We start from the raw sequence: 16,112 nt of genomic DNA on the forward strand, positions 1-16,112 counted from the left end.
CATGATCTCAGCTCACTGCAACCTCCTCCTCCTGAGTTCAAGCAATTCTTCTGCCTCAGCCTCCTGGATAGCTGGGATTACAGGTCCGCATCACCATGCCCAGCCAATTTTTGTATTTTTAGTAGAGACAGGTATGTTGGCCAGGCTGGTCCTGAACTCGGGACTTCAAGCCACCCGCCTGCCTTGGCCTCCCAAAGTGTGGGATTACAGGTGTGAGCCACGGTGCTCAGCCCATATTTTCTTTATCCTTTCATCCATTAATGGACGCTTGGGTTCCTTCCATATCTTGATTATTGTCAGTAATGCGAAAATAACCATGAGGGTAAATATCTCTTCAATATACTCATTTAAATTCTTTTTGATATATACCCAAAAGTGGAATTGCTAAATCATAGGATACTTTTATTTCTAGTTTTTTGAAGAACGTCCATAACGTTTTCAGAATGGCTGTACTACTTTACATTCCCACCAACAGGGTACATCCTTGCCAACACTTGAAATCATTAGTCTTTTTTATAAGAGCCATTCTAACAGGCCTGAGGTGATATCATTAAAATTGCTTTCCTTTTTGCTCAACTAAGTGGTCAGAATTTTGTATTTAATGTCTTTAAACGGTCTCACGCCTATAATCCCAGCACTTTGGGAGACTGAGGCAGGCAGATCACCTGAGGTCAAGAGTTCGAGACCAGCCTCACCAACATGGTGAAACCCAGTCTCTACTAAAAATACAAAATTAGTTGGGCGTGGTGACACTCACCTGTAATCCCAGCTACTCGGGAGACTGAGGCAGGAGAATCACTTGAACCTGGGAGGTGGAGGTTGCAGTAAGCCAAGATTACACCATTGCACTTCCAACCTGGGCGACAGGGCAAGACTCTGTCTCAAAAAAAAAAAAAAAGAAAAGGCCTCAAATTCCCACTGAAAATGATTTCTCATGGCATTAGCATAATTTCAGACTACTCATCAGAATGATAAAGTCCCATGTGAGATGACCTGGAGTGGGGAGGGCAGGGAGAAAGCTTCAGCCAGAACAGACAAAGGAGAAGGACTGGGATGCCTGTGGAGCTGGTGGTGAAACTTGTGAACCCCAAGTACCTGAGATGGGTCTCAGTCAATTTAGAAAGTTAATTTTGCCAAGGTTAAGGATGCGTGTCTGTGCTCCAGCTTCAGGAGGTCCTGATGACATGTGCTCAAGGCGGTCAGGGCAGAGCTTGGTTTTATACATTTTCAGGGAGAAATGAGATATCAATCAATCTATGTAAGATGAACATTGGTTCAGTCCCGAAAGGCAGGACAACTCAAAGCAAAGGCATGACAAACGATTGCATTCTTTTTTTTTTTTTTTTTTTTGAGACGAAGTCTTGCTCTTGTCCCCCAGACTGGAGTGCAGTGGCACCATCTCAGCTCATTGCAACCTCCACCTCCCGGGTTCAAGCCATTCTGCCTCAGCCTCCCAAGTAGTTGGGATTACAGATGCTTGCCACCACACCCAGCTAATTTTCGTAGTTTTAATAGAGATGGGGCTTCACCATGTTGGCCTCGAATGCCTGACCTCAGGTGATCCGCCCACCTCGGCCTCCCAAAGTGCTGAGATTACAGGCGTGAGCCACTGCGCCCGACCAAGGTTGCATTCTTTTGTTTCTAATTAACTTTTCCAAAAGAGGCAACCAGATACGCATTTTTCTCAGTGAGCAGAGGGATGACTTTGAATAGAATGGAAGGCAGGTTTGTCCTAAGCAGTTCCCACCTTGACTTTTCCCTTTAGATGAGTGATTTTGGGGGTCCCAATATTTATTTACCTTTCACAAACTTAACAGACAGAGAGGAACTGAAGAGAAATGGAAAATGAAGCCAGCAGAATTCTTGCACCACAGAATCAGTGTTGCAGCCCGGGAACAGGCGTCCTCTCTCCACATGTAGAAGCAATGCCACTTCTTCACCTGGATGATACAGTCTCTTGCCTATAGATACAATTTCACTCTAACAGACCATTTCTTAGCCCCACCCCAACCTCTGAAGAGGGAGAGAGGCTGAAAGTGAAGTCAATCACCAATAACCAATGATTTAGTCAATCATGCTTATATAGTGAAGCTTGCAGGGAAGCCCAAAACAAAGGTGTTCCTAGAACTTCTGGATAGCTGGATACATGGCATTTCCTGGAAGGCGGGGTGCCCACACCAACAGAGGGCCCTAAAGCTCCTGGTAGATGGTATCAGAATAGAATTGAATTATACAGGCCAGGCATGGTAGCTCACGCCTGTAATCCCAGCACTGTGGGAAGCTGAGGTGGGAGGATCACGAGGTTAGCAGTTCGAGACCAGCCTGGCCAACATGATGAAACCCCGTCTCTACTAAAAATACAAAAATTAGCAGAGCGTGGTGGTGGGTGCCTATAATCCCAGCTAGTCAGGAGACTGAGGCAGGAGAATGACTTGAACCCGGGAGGCAGAGGTTGCAGTGAGCCAAGACAGCACCATTGCACTCCAGCCTGGGCAACAGAGGGAGACTCCATCTTAAAAAAAAAAGAAAAGAAAAGAAAAGAAAAAAGAACTGAATTATACAACTCCCAGGCTGTTGATGCAGAGAAATCTCCATACATTTTGGTGACAGAGGTCACAGAAGTATTCTGTATTGACTGTCGAGTGAGGAAAAGGAAATACACTTTGGTTGATTTATTTTTTCTATATCTCTCTGAGTTAGAAAAGTGAAAAATAAGGTGGGGGTGTGTATATATTAATGACAAAAGTTGTTCAAGAGAAAGATGTGTCAAACTGTTATCTACAAAGGAGAAGTAAAATCGTTTTGATAAACTCATCCCAAGAAATGTGGAGAAACAGGTCTAAGAAACACGTTCTGTTGGAGCAGGCCATCGTGTTTGTGAAAATCTCCCTGGGCAGTTCTCACATGCAGCCTGGGTTGAAATCTGCAGCCCTAGAAGAACAGGGTTATCTTTGTCATGTGCTGTTCTGAGGAGAGGGGTGACCTTTGTACTTCCTCATCTTGTTTTTTTTGAGACAGAGTCTCACTTTGTCGCCCAAACTGGAGTGCAGTGGCATGACCTCAGCTCACTGCAACCTCTGCCTCCTTGGTTCAAGTGATTCTCCTGCCTCAGCCTCCTGAGTCGCTGGGACTACAGGCGCACACCACCACAGTCCGCTAAGTTTTGTATTTTTAGTAGAGACGGGGTTTCATCATGTTGGCCAGGCCGGTCTCCAACTCCTGACCTTGTGATCCTCCCGCCTCAGCCTCCCAAAGTGCTCGGATTACAGGCATGAGCCACCACACCCGGCCTGTCCTTCCTCATCTTAATGTGCCACAGGGAGGCGAAAACTTAAGTGACTGGGAGTCACACCCAGGTGAAGATTAAAATTCTCTGCAGATGGTTTTACCATCCTGTGAGGTCTCATCCCAGAGATTCTGATAGGATGATCTAGCTTAGGGCCCCGGCATCGGCAGGCCTGAAGCTCCCAGGGGGCCCCGGTGCACTGCCAGGGCTGGGAAGCTGACCTGCCCGAGGCCCCCAATGCCCAGGGAACTTTTTCCCCTGAGATAATGAGAAGAGCTTTATGGACATCTTGGGGCCTGGGACAGAGGACTAGGGTGTGACCGAGGAGCTCTTCTTGAGATAGACTCTGGAGGGGTGTGTGGGTTCTATACTAACGTGTTTTTCAAATCTGTTTAAGGCTGTTTCTCTTCTTGAGGATATGTCAGGAAATGCTTGTGCTCAGCTTTGGAGCTTAGGGAAACTCGTCAAACCTAAGGAAAATTGTTTCCATAATTTTTGGGTAAATGAAAATAATTTCTTTTTTTGTTTTTGTTTTTGTTGAGATGGAGTCTCGCTCAGTCGCCCAGGCTGGAGTGCAGCGGCACGATCTCAGCTCACTGCAAGCTCCGCCTCCCGGGTTCACGCCATTCTCCTACCTCAGCCTCCCAAGTAGCTGGGACTACAGGCGCCCGCCACCTCGCCCGGCTAGTTTTTTTTTTGTTGTTTTTTTTTTTTTGCGTTTTTAGTAGAGACAGGGTTTCACCGTGTTAGCCAGGATGGTCTCGATCTCCTGACCTCGTGATCCGCCCGCCTCGTCCTCCCAAAGTGCTGGGATTTCTGATCCCATGATACGAAGCTTCATGAAGTCTGTACTTTCATCTGACTGATAGAAATACAAAAACATTTTATTTTTGCCTTCTTTTTGGTGGGTACAAATTTCCTTGGTGATAAATGAGAAAAAGAGAGGAAAGAAAATATCTGGGCTGTGATGGGGACTGGTCTCTACCTGTTTTTCTGAGGGTGTGGCTTCAAAAGAGTTAAATCACACACACCACTACAATTAGCATTAGCGATCCCTTTCTTTTAAGATAATAAAATGGAAAATACCCAATGGACATAAACATGTTCAAAAGGTTTTATTTTTTCCTCTCAAGCCAATTTCCACCCTCATAAAAAGAGACAAATGATTATTATGATTGGATGCTAACTCCATCGGACATTCTATTACTCACTCAGCCACTCGTCCCCCATAGAGGTGACAGGAACAGGCAGTAGGTTTTTTAGTCATGTTATAGTAGTAAACAGATGTTTTAATGACAGCTTATTTGATTTCCATTGATCCTTTGAATCCATATGAAAAAGCATGGCTGTCATTTCCTGCCTGCCCATAGCTGACCACATTCAGCTGCACTGGGAACCACAAAGAAAGAAAAAAATTATTTACTCCAGTGTTCATTAATTGGGATTTTAAATTGATGTGTCTTCCATAGAGCCTCAGGGTGGTGAAAATGTGACAGGGGCTGCTGTGGTTTCCAGAATGAGCTCCTATCCTCTGGGGGTCCTGAGATGGATTGATCCTGGAGTCCAACACAGGATCCAACAAAGTGGATTGATCTTGGAGTCCTCTTGAAAGACAATGGTCCCATTGGATGGAACATGGGTGGCTGAAATCCTGGGGGTAGCAGCAGGAGACACCAGGGGCTGGTGGCCAGGCAATGCTCACCACAGCTGGAGGAGCACATGGGGGTAGGTTGCTGTGGTTGGCAGATATATCTGCTGCTGCTGCAGGAGAAGGAAGAGTTCCTGTTCCTGGAAGTGCTGGAATAGGCATTAGCTGGATCCCAGCCTCCGGTTCTGTCCTTTTTCTTTTCCTCTGGCTGCTTGGGATCCTCTCCATTTTACACTGAGTTTGCAGCCCTTGACAATCAACTTACTAAAGGATTTCTCTGCAGCCACTTCTGCAGCCTGCCCTGTGGAAACCTGGATGAAAGCCCTCTACTGTCTGGTCTGCACAATAGTGATCATTCAGATCTTCAAATAACTAGAAATGATTATTTAGATCTGTCTCAGTAATGGCATCACCCAGATCACCAACACAGAGTGTGGTGATAACCTTGTCCTTTGGTGGATCCAGACAAGGCATGGCGAAGCCTGCTTTAGAAGCTTATCTGCTCCAGGGTCATTGATTGCGTATCGGTCTTTAATATTCTTATCAGCAAGGGGGTCATCTGGATCTGCAGGCTTCTCATGTCTGTATGGGCCATCCTCTTCTCCCTCACACTCTTCTTTCACTCAGAAGGAGCAAATGTGCTTATTCCTCTGGTAGTAGGGTGTGGTCTGTGCCAGTTTGCACAGCACATCACTGGTGTATGTGACTCTCCCCAGCCGGCCAACTGGCTGTGTTCTGTCTATTATATTCTGCATGTAGTACTCTTCACTGTTGTCTGACTTTGCCAAGTCATCTTTTAAAGACAATTCTGTATCATGAACCTAAATGGACAGGCCATAGTCTAGGACTAACAGGCAGGCCTGGCAGATGTTGCTCAATGTCCTGCAGGCTTGGCACACTTCAGTCTTCTTGAAATGCATGTGGATCCCAGGGTACCAGCAAAACACTGTGTATGGCCTGGAATCGATTTTCCATTTTGTCTCATACTTTTCTTTGGTCATTCAGATATATGGGTTTTCTCCAAGACATGTCTGGCACAGAATAGAGAAGTTTACATCTTCCTAGTTTTGGTTACTTTAGGTATTGGAACCAAGAAATGTCACCATTTTAGAGGGTCTAGAGGCAGTTGTAGGATTCAAGGTGGTAGCCAGGACCACCACACTCCCGTCAGCCCAGTTCTTCTTCGTGCCCCTGTTCTTGAGACCCTGGGCAATTGCCTTTGACACTATGGTTCCTCTTTTTTGTCCCAAGGTGAAACTCTCTTCCAAGGAATCCCCATTCTTGTAGGAAGCTCTGGATTTCCTGATCTCTCCAAGGACTGGCCTGGAAGGGACAGAGAAATGTGAATGCCCCTTGAAACTACTCACAGTGTATAGTTGAATGGTTTTCAAAGACCCCCTCTATGCTGCCAAGCCCTAAGCATGCTCTTATATCTGTTGGTGGGAGATGATAAAACCTTAAATGAGAAGAGCAAGAACCAGGATCGCTGGGAGAAGTAACATCTAATCCTTAAACTCATGGACATGTCAGGAAGCACCTGTCTGGATATTTATCATTCTCAATAATGGATAAAGACACCTGAAAAGTAAATGAATGAAAGGATTTTCAGGCTATGTATTTCTGCCCTGGAAGGGTTCTTCTTTTGTTTCAGGCATAGTGATCTGCCCTGAGAAGAGACCTTGGGTCACCTTCTGGTCACCAGGGGTTGCTTGGCAAGAGCCCCACATATAATGAGCCATAGACTCATCATCTATGGATCTGCGTTTGTTGCCCAAAATAAAAACTCACGGCTACCAGGAGTGACTGAGGCTAGAACAGAAAGATTGTGGGTTGGTGGGGGAAGAGAGCTGATTCAAAAAGTTAAAGAAAAAGGTATTCTAACATAAGACAATCTCTACTCATGCCTTGCCTATGAGTTAAGTAAATATGAGAAACCACAGTACTGAAAATAATTATCTAAAATTCTAACCACCAGAAACTAAGCTACAAGATTTGTGTCATGGTAAAGTAATAGAGAATTTATCTCAGTCCAAAATTAATAATAAATAATTTCAAAATCAACTTAGAGCTTTGCTTTGTGTATGTGAAGGAACAAGGTCCAGACTCCCTCCAGCATCAAACAAACAGAAAGCCAGATCCACTGTGTGACCCTGGAAAGAATCTGACAGGAGCATAGGACAGTGGCCTGGAGGCTGAATCCAAGGGAGGCAACCCCCTGGCTGCCCCAGTTCAGAGCCTGCAGAGAGCATCCAGGAGGCAGTGCAGGCAGGTAGGATCCAGGCAGAGCATGGAAATCCCTGAGTTAAGGTAACAGGATTGAGAATATAAGGAGAAAGGCAGCTGCAAGACACAGGGCTGAGTGTAGGAGGGAGTGGTTGAACTAGAGGTGAGACTGGAAAGTAGAAGATGGGGGGTCATTGAACCATTGGCAGATACAGGGGTAATCACCAACTAAACAAACTTTATCTTAGTGTAAAAGGGAAAAGGAACCCTCCTTTTTTCTTTGAGAGGATTTTTAAAAGAAAACTTGTCCTTATGAGTTTCTTCTCTGTCCCTTTGTGATGTATGGAAGTCTCTTCAAAAGCTAAGTAGCCTCTTACCAGCTTCCAACCAGGACTATCTTTCTCAAGGGCCTGGGAGCCATCTCTCTGAATTGGAATCATTAAGGGACAGAGTTCCCATGACAGGGTAGGAGCCCAACTTCTGCCAGTGCCTGGTTCTAACTTACTAACCTACTCCTGCCATAAACTATGAGACACTGATCTTTTCTTGTCATAAATGCGATTAGTGAACATAGTGGCTACCCTTGAGGGACATGTAAAAACAGAGCTGTCAAGTTCCTTCCTTGAGGACTGGTTACTGTTTATCTCGGGAACACGCATGCACTGGCTGTGACTGCCTGGCTAAGCACGAGAGTGAGATTTCCTTCTTTCTTGCAATGTGCTAAGTTATTGTCTGTTTTGTGCATCACAATGCGGTTTAATGATTCTTCCATGAAACTGTTTTCTTTCTCTTCTGTCTCTCTAGAGAGATGTCCTGGGTTTGCAGGAGACGTTGTTGTTAATCATATTCCCCACCACAGACAGTGACATCACTGTGCTAGAGGGGAGCCCAAGACCTGAGTGACAGCATCTCTCCCTGCTGCCGCAGCCAAGGTCCCAGTGCCCAGGACAGGATGCCACCACCTGGAGTAGGGTCTCAGATGGGGACTAATATCAGTAACTTGATATTTCTGCTTGAATAATGGACAAACTAGAGATAGCTCAGTTTAATCCATTCACAACCAAGCATTTCTGCTGTGGAGAAGACAAGACTAGGCATACAAGTCTCTATTCTTCACGGTAAGTACAACTAAAATCCCTGGACGTTGTAAGTAAAACAAAATGGAGAAAGCTCTAAAAGGTACAGTACTGGCCCTTCCAGGTGAAGAAAAAGAGGTCCTACGACTTTGGGTCTAAGGGTATGCTGTAGAACATTTACTAAATTCAGGACAGTATGACATGGCCCTGAACAAGTAGTCAGTTTTTCAAATATTTGAGCCATATTTGGGATGACAGCACCTATGGCCGGAGTCACCCTATTCAGTTCCTGATAATCAACTTTCATTCTCCAGTTCCCTTCATGTTTTGGCACCAACCACACCAGGCCATTTTTTGGGCTCTGTGCAGACACACAAATCCCACCCTCTCCCGTTTCTGAATAGTAGCTCTTATCTCGCGTGCCCTCCTGGGAGGCAATATTGTTTGATACGCACCAACCTTCTTGGGTGGGATAACATCACCAGCTTCCATTTGGCTTCCCCTCAGAGCATCCTCACCTGGAGACAGAACTTGCCTAAGGCTGCTTCAAGGGCATCTCCCAGGAGAGTTGCAATATCCAACATGTGCTGTGGGATTGGGGCTCACCAGAGCCAAATTCCAAGCAGTTCCAAAGCAGACAAATGAATCGTTCTTCCCACATGGGCCTCTAATCTCCCTCAGTGGCCTTACATTGAGGAGAACCTTGGACTTTATGTCACATCTGAGGCTGCAGTGCTCTTCTAACTCTCTGTCTCTTTGCTTCCACATGTTGGAACCCAGAGCCCCTGCTGCCCAAAGTTTCCAGTGCCAGGACTGGACGCCATGGGCTCCCCACATGCCTCTCCACAGAGTCCCTCTTTTTGCACCTTGCCCTCTACATGGGCAGTTAACAGAGTGGCCCACAGTGGAAGAGTATAGGTCTCTCTGTAGTTGCAATTCCTTCTGTAACTCAGTACCTTGCTCTCAGCCACCAGCTAAACAGGCTGCCCACGGCACAGAACAGCCTATTCCTTTCCTCCCCACCAACCACTGGGCTTCCTTACTGCTGACCCATCGCAAACCTTCTATGAGGCTCCCTCAAGCCTGTAGAGCTTTGCGGCATCTTGGCCCTCCCAGGGCAGCCCGCAGGCATCAGGAAGGTGGGTGACAGAGCCCCACATAGTCCTTTGTAGGCCCTCTGAGATCTTTCTGGCAGGATTCTGTTTTCCCCAGCTCATTTCTTGGAATCCTATTGACCACATCAAGGCTCAAATTTCCTCCAAAGTGGTAGCAGAGTTCCTACAGGGACTGCCCCAAACCATCCTGAAATGGGGCCAGTTGGTATTCCAAAGAAGGAAGCACCAAATCTCAGGGTGATAAGTTCAAAGTATGTATTAGAACAGACACACAGGAGGGCTATGGCATATCCTCCTGAGGGATAATGAGCTGGAGATGTTTTTCCTGGGTATGTCCACAGTGAGGAGTCTGGTTATGGAGTTTGTATGAGGGCTTAAGAAATTTGGCTTAGGACCAGGGCTGGTATCTTTGAGAGTTTTCAGCAACCTTTATCAGTGCCTAAACACCTTTATCAGTGCCTGAGAATGTTCAAGGCCCCGGCTTGGGTTTAAATCATCAGGGGGAAAGAGGCAGCTGGCTACCTCACAGAGCGGTCAAGTTACTCTGTAGTTCTCAATTGGAACAGAGGAAAAATGAGGGAAAATGGGGGAATCAATGTCATCCTTGGTAGTAAGAATTAATCTTGAGAAATGTGAGTCATTCAATTTCACTTTTCTTTTTTAAGACTGTTTTGTGTATTTGGTTTCCTGTGCATATCCACATTTTTTGTTTTATTTTGTTTTTGGAGAGGGGACTTGTCAATTTTTACAAAAAAGAAACATAGCTGGGAATTGGAAGGTATTACATTGAATCTGTAGATTAATCTGTAAAGTATTGTTATCTTCGTATTAAGTATTTTTATCCTTGAAAATTGGATATCTTTTAATTATTTCAGATCTTCTGTGACTTATTTCAGCATTTTAAAAAGTGAGCACAAAATCTTTGCACTTCTATTGTTAACTTTTTTCTAAATATTTATTTCTTTTGATGCTATTAAAAATGAAATTATATACTTCATTTTATTATATTTTCATTGTTGGTTGCATTCATTCAAAGTACAATTGAATTTTGTATGTGGCTCTTGTATCTTGTGACATGGATCAATTTGTTTATTAATTCTAGTGGTATTTTAGTGAATACCTTACACATTTTTATATAGAAGATTCTGTCATCTGTAATAAATACTTTTCATTTTCCAATCTGGAAGATGTTATTTATTTCAATTGTATTATTTCTCTGGCTAATACCTCCAGTACAATGCTGAATAGAGTGGTAAAAGTGGAATTCTTGTCTCGTTCCCAATCTTAAAGGTAAAGCATCCAGCCTTTCACTATTAAGTGTGATATTAGCTGTAGGTTTTTCATAGATGTCTTTTAGCAAGTCTCACAAGTTCCCTTCTATTAGTAGCTTGCTGGAGGTTTTGTCATAAATGGGTGTTTGATTTTTGACATTTTGTGTATTTAAACTATCACTTTTTGTCCTTTATTTTACTAATATTGGGAATTAGCCTGTTTGACTTTTGGATATTAAGTCACAATTGCATTTGCAAACAAACAATTATTCTCGGTCTTGGTGTATATTCATTTATTATGTTGTTGGATTTAGTTTTCTAGTGTTTTCTGAGGGTTTATGAGCCTATATTTATATGGCATGTTGGTCCATAGTTTTCTTTCCCTGTCAGGCTTTTGTCTGGCTCTGGTATCATGGTAATACTGGCTTCATGAAATAAACACAAAAAAGTTCCTTCCTCTTCAATTGTTGAAAGGTTTTGTAAAGGACTGCTATTAATTATTCATTAAACACTGATAGAATTTTTCATTTTTTTACCCTGGAATTTTCTTTGTAAAAGTATTTTAACCAATTTTTTACTTGTTATATGACCACTCACATATTATATATATTCATATATTACTATATTCTTATATATTTCTTATGTTTGCTTTTATAATTTGTACCTACCAAAATATTAATTTTCCATTTATACTTTTTCATATGTAGTGGATTCAATAGTTAGTTAATATAAGATGATAATATAGAATGAGGCCTTAACCCAATTAACGAATGACCCAAATGTTCTTCTATTGTAGGATAGAGACTATGAATATAACTGATATCCTTAATAGTAATCTTTATATTGTGAGGCAAATGAGCCTCTGAATATAAGGAAATTAGTGAAACTTCCATTTAGTTTGGCTTTTATTAAGAAGACAAGCTGAGAATAACTATTTTTAATCAATATTTAGATAAGTCAGAAAAATACTTTTATTAAGAACAAATATAAAATATCTTGTATTTGAAGAAGCACGTGAAAAGATAATTTGATGAATCAGATTGGTTAGTACTTACTTAGCACATACAATACATTAGGCAAGATTCTGACTAATTATGCATTTATAGACATTACTTAAGAGTTAAAAATGAGAAACCCAAAGATTCATTGGCAATGACAAATTGGCATTTTCTATCGTATGAGGTGAAATAAAAACCATCATAAAAATTCACTGTTTTGGTTTAAGACAACTAAATGAACATAAAAAATACTGAATAACTTTATCAGAAAGTTTGACTAGGCATAGAGATCAATGAGTAGCATTTTTCAACAGTGAGCAAAAAACACACTTTATCAAATATCAGACAAAAATATTTTACGTGGAAAAATATCAGGCCTATAAAATTTCATTGACTTTATGAGGTCAGAAATAAAACAGGTTACATTTTTAGGCACTATGACATGGTAACAGAAATGATGAATTAATGTGTAACCAGAGTCAAGTGTGCTCATTATTGTCCCCCCAAATTGTTAGAACTAATAAACTAATGCAGTGAAGTTGGAGGATAGACAATCAACCTAAAAAATCAGTTGTGCTTCTATATGCTAATAATGAACTCTGAAAAAGAAATCAAGAAAACAATTTTATTTACAATAGTATCAAAAAGGAAAAAATTAATCAAACCAAGGAGGTGAACTATTTGTACACTGAAAACTATAAAATATTGATGAAAGCAGTTATGGAAGAAATTTTTTAAATGGAAAAATGCCACAGGTTTATGGATCAGAAGAATCAATATTGTTAAAATGTTCATACTGCCAAATGTGATCTGCAGATTCAAAGCAATATCTATCAAGATACCAATAGCATGTTTCATAGAAATAGAAGAAAATCTAAATTTAGTATGGAACCACAAAAGACCCCAAATAGACAACACAATCTTGAGCAAGAAGGAAAAAGGCTAGAAGCATCAAACTTTCTGGTTTTAAACTATATTACAAAGCGTAATCATCAAAACTGCATGATAATGGCATATAAACACATAGTTCGATGAGAGAACCATGAGAGAGTCCAGAAATATATGCATGCATATACAACCAACTGATTTTCACAATGGGAAAGAAATAAACTCATCAATATATGGTGGGAAAATGGAAAATCCACCAGCAAAAAAAAAAACAAAAAACAAAACAAAACAAAAAAAACCTTAAATTGGAACCATCTCTTACACGATACACAAAATTCAACTTAAAATGGATTAAACAGTTGCAGGGAGAGCCAAGATGGCCAGCTAGACACAGCCAGGAAGAGCTTCTCCACTGAGAGAAATGAGACCATCAAGTAGATTGGCACACTCTGAACAGATCTTTAGAAATAAGGCATTGAATGTGGATGAAGGGAGGATGCAGACTATGGGCTGAAAAGCGAGAAATATGGGAACCCTGCACAGGGTTGTCAAGCACCAGGACTCATTCCTGGCCCTGAGCAGCTCCTGGAAAAGGAGTGAGTTAAATAAACACGGAGTGGCCCACTCTCACCATGAACCTCAAGAATCCTAGCTGCAGGAAACCCCATGACCCCATGGACATTTGAATTGGTAGAGAGAACTTCCCAGTGAGTTAGCAGATACAGAACTCCAGCCTGCATGGAGCCCAGAGGATTTGGTGCAAGAATGGCTGCAGTGGAGCAACGCCAGGGGTGCCCTTCACCCAAGGCTCACCATGCTCTTCTAGGTGGCTTTAGCCTCTGGTGGCAGCCTAGCTTGCCCACAGGATGGGGCCAGTCTGATCTGAGCATGAGCCTATCTGCCTATCCCAGGGTCCCAGCCTGGCTGCACCTGCTTGTAGTGCAGCCTTGGCGGCCTAGCCAAGGTGCTTGCCAGCAGCCACCACCATAGATCTTTCACCAGCAGACCCTGCCTAATAGTCACAGAACTTCTGCAGGCAGGTCTCCAATAGCATACACTCACCCACAGTCCTCCCTGATAGGCACACACTTGTCTTCCAACTACTTAGCTGACACACACTCTCCCACAGCCTCTCCCTGCTGTTTTGCTGCCATTCATGTGCATGCAGGACCTGCCACTACCCACTGCTACTTGTGCACATGCACATGGGGACCCAGATGCTCACTGCCATCTTGCCAAAGTGCTTTCACCAGCACCACCATCACAATGTTGTTTCCAGTCCACTGCAGCTCCAAAAACAAATGCAACAAAAATTAAAATAAACAAATGGAACCTGATTAAATTAAAAAGCTTCTGCACAGCAAAAGAAATAATCACCAGAGTAAACAGACAACCCACAAAATGACAGAAAATATTTGCAAACCATGCATCCAACAAAGGACTAGTATCCAGGACTTACAAGGAATTCAAACAAATCAGCAAGGAAACAAACCAAATAATCCCGTCAAAAAGTAGGCAAATGACATGAATAGACATTTCTCAAAAGAAGATATATAAATGGCCAAAAATCATATGAAAAAAATGCTCAACATCACTAATCACCATAGAAATGCAAATTAAAACCACAAAAAGATACCACTTTACTCCTACAAGAATAGCCATTATTAAAAAGTAAAACAAACAAAAAGAAGTAGATGTTGGCATGGATGTGGTGAAAAGGAAATGCTTATACACTTATACACTGCTAAGAATGTAAATTAGTACAACCTCTATGGAAAACAGTATGGGAATTCCTTAAAGAACTAAATACAGATCTACTATTTGATCCAGCAATCCCATGATGGGTATCTACCCATAGGAAGTGAAGTCATATCAAAAAGACACTTGCACATGCATGTTTATTGCATAATTCACAATCACAAAGATATGGAACCAACCTAAGTGTCCATTGACCATGACTGGATCAAGAAAATGTTGTGTATATACACCGTAGGATACTACTCATCACTGAAAAGGAACAAAATAATGTCTTTTGCAGCAACTTGGATGGAGTTAGAGGCCATCCTTCTAAGTGAAGGAACTCAGGAGTAGAAAACCAAATACCAAATATGTTTACTTATAAGTGGGAGCTAAGCTATGTGTACACAAAGGCATACAGAGTGATATAATAGACTTTAGAGACTTACAAGGGGCAGGGTGGCAAAGGAGTGTGGGATAAAAACCTACACATTGGGTATAATGTATACTACTTGGGTGATTGGTGTACTAAAATCTCAGAATTCACCACACTGTATAGTTCATTCATGTAAACAAAAACCACTTGTACTCCAAAAGCTACAGAAAAAAATATTTTGAAAACAGATTTTTTTTTTTTTTTTTTTTTTTTGAGATGGAATCTCTCTCTGTTGCCCAGGCTGGAGTGCAGAGGCGTGATCTTGGCTCACGGCAAGCTCTGCCTCCCAGGTTCACGCCATTCTCCTGCCTCAGCCTCCCGAGTAGCTGGGACTACGGGTGCCTGCCACCAAACCAGGCTAATTTTTTTGTATTTTCAGTAGAGACGGGATTTCACCGTGTTAGCCAAGATGGTCTCAATCTCTTGACCTCATGATCTGCCCTCCTGGGCCTCCCAAAGTGCTGGGATTACAGGCGTGAGCTACCACGCCCGGCCTAAAAACAGATTCTTAAAGGAATGCTAAATATGAAATTTAGAGACTCTTGCTGCCAGTACAAAAGCACACTTAAGTACATAGTCCACTGACACTATAAAGCAACAATACAATCAAGTCTATAAAACAACCATCTAACAATATGATGACAGGTTCAAATTCTCACATATCAATATCAAGCCTGAACATAGATGGACTAAATGCCTCACTCAAAAGGCACAGAGTGGCAAGTTGAATAAAAAAGCAAGACTCAACTCTATGCTGTCTTCAAGAAACCCATCTCACATGCAGTGATACCCATGGGCTCAAAGTAAAGGGATGGAGAGAGATCTGTGAAGCAAACAGAAAACAAAAGAGAGCAGGGGCTGCTAGTCTTATTTCAAACAAAACAGACTTTAAACGAACAACAACAACAACAAAAAGACAGAGACATTGCATAATGATAAAGCATTAAGTTAAAAAAGAAGACTTAACTATCCTAAATATACACACATCCAACACTGGAAAACCCAGATTCATAAAACAAGTTCTTAGAGATATATGAAGAGACTTAAATAATCACAAAATAATTATAAGACTTCAATACCCCACAGACAGTGTTAGAAAGATCATCAAGGCAGAAAACTAACAAAGATATTCAGGATCTAGACTTGAAACTTGACCAAATGGACCTAATAGACCTCTACAGAACACTCCATCCAGCAACAGCAACAGAATATACATTATTCTCATCAGCACGTAGCACATACTCAAAGATTGATCACACCCTTGCCCATAAAACAATTCTCAATGAGTTCAAAAAACCCCAAATCATACCAACCACGGTGCAATAAAATAGAAATCAATACCAAGAAGATCTCTCAGAACCATACAATTACATGAAAATTACCTGCTCCTGAATGACTTTTCAGTAAAGAATGAAATTAAAGCAGAAATCAAGA

Source organism: Theropithecus gelada, chromosome 20 (assembly GCF_003255815.1).
Source record: "Theropithecus gelada isolate Dixy chromosome 20, Tgel_1.0, whole genome shotgun sequence".
NCBI classification, from domain to species: Eukaryota; Metazoa; Chordata; class Mammalia; order Primates; family Cercopithecidae; genus Theropithecus; species Theropithecus gelada.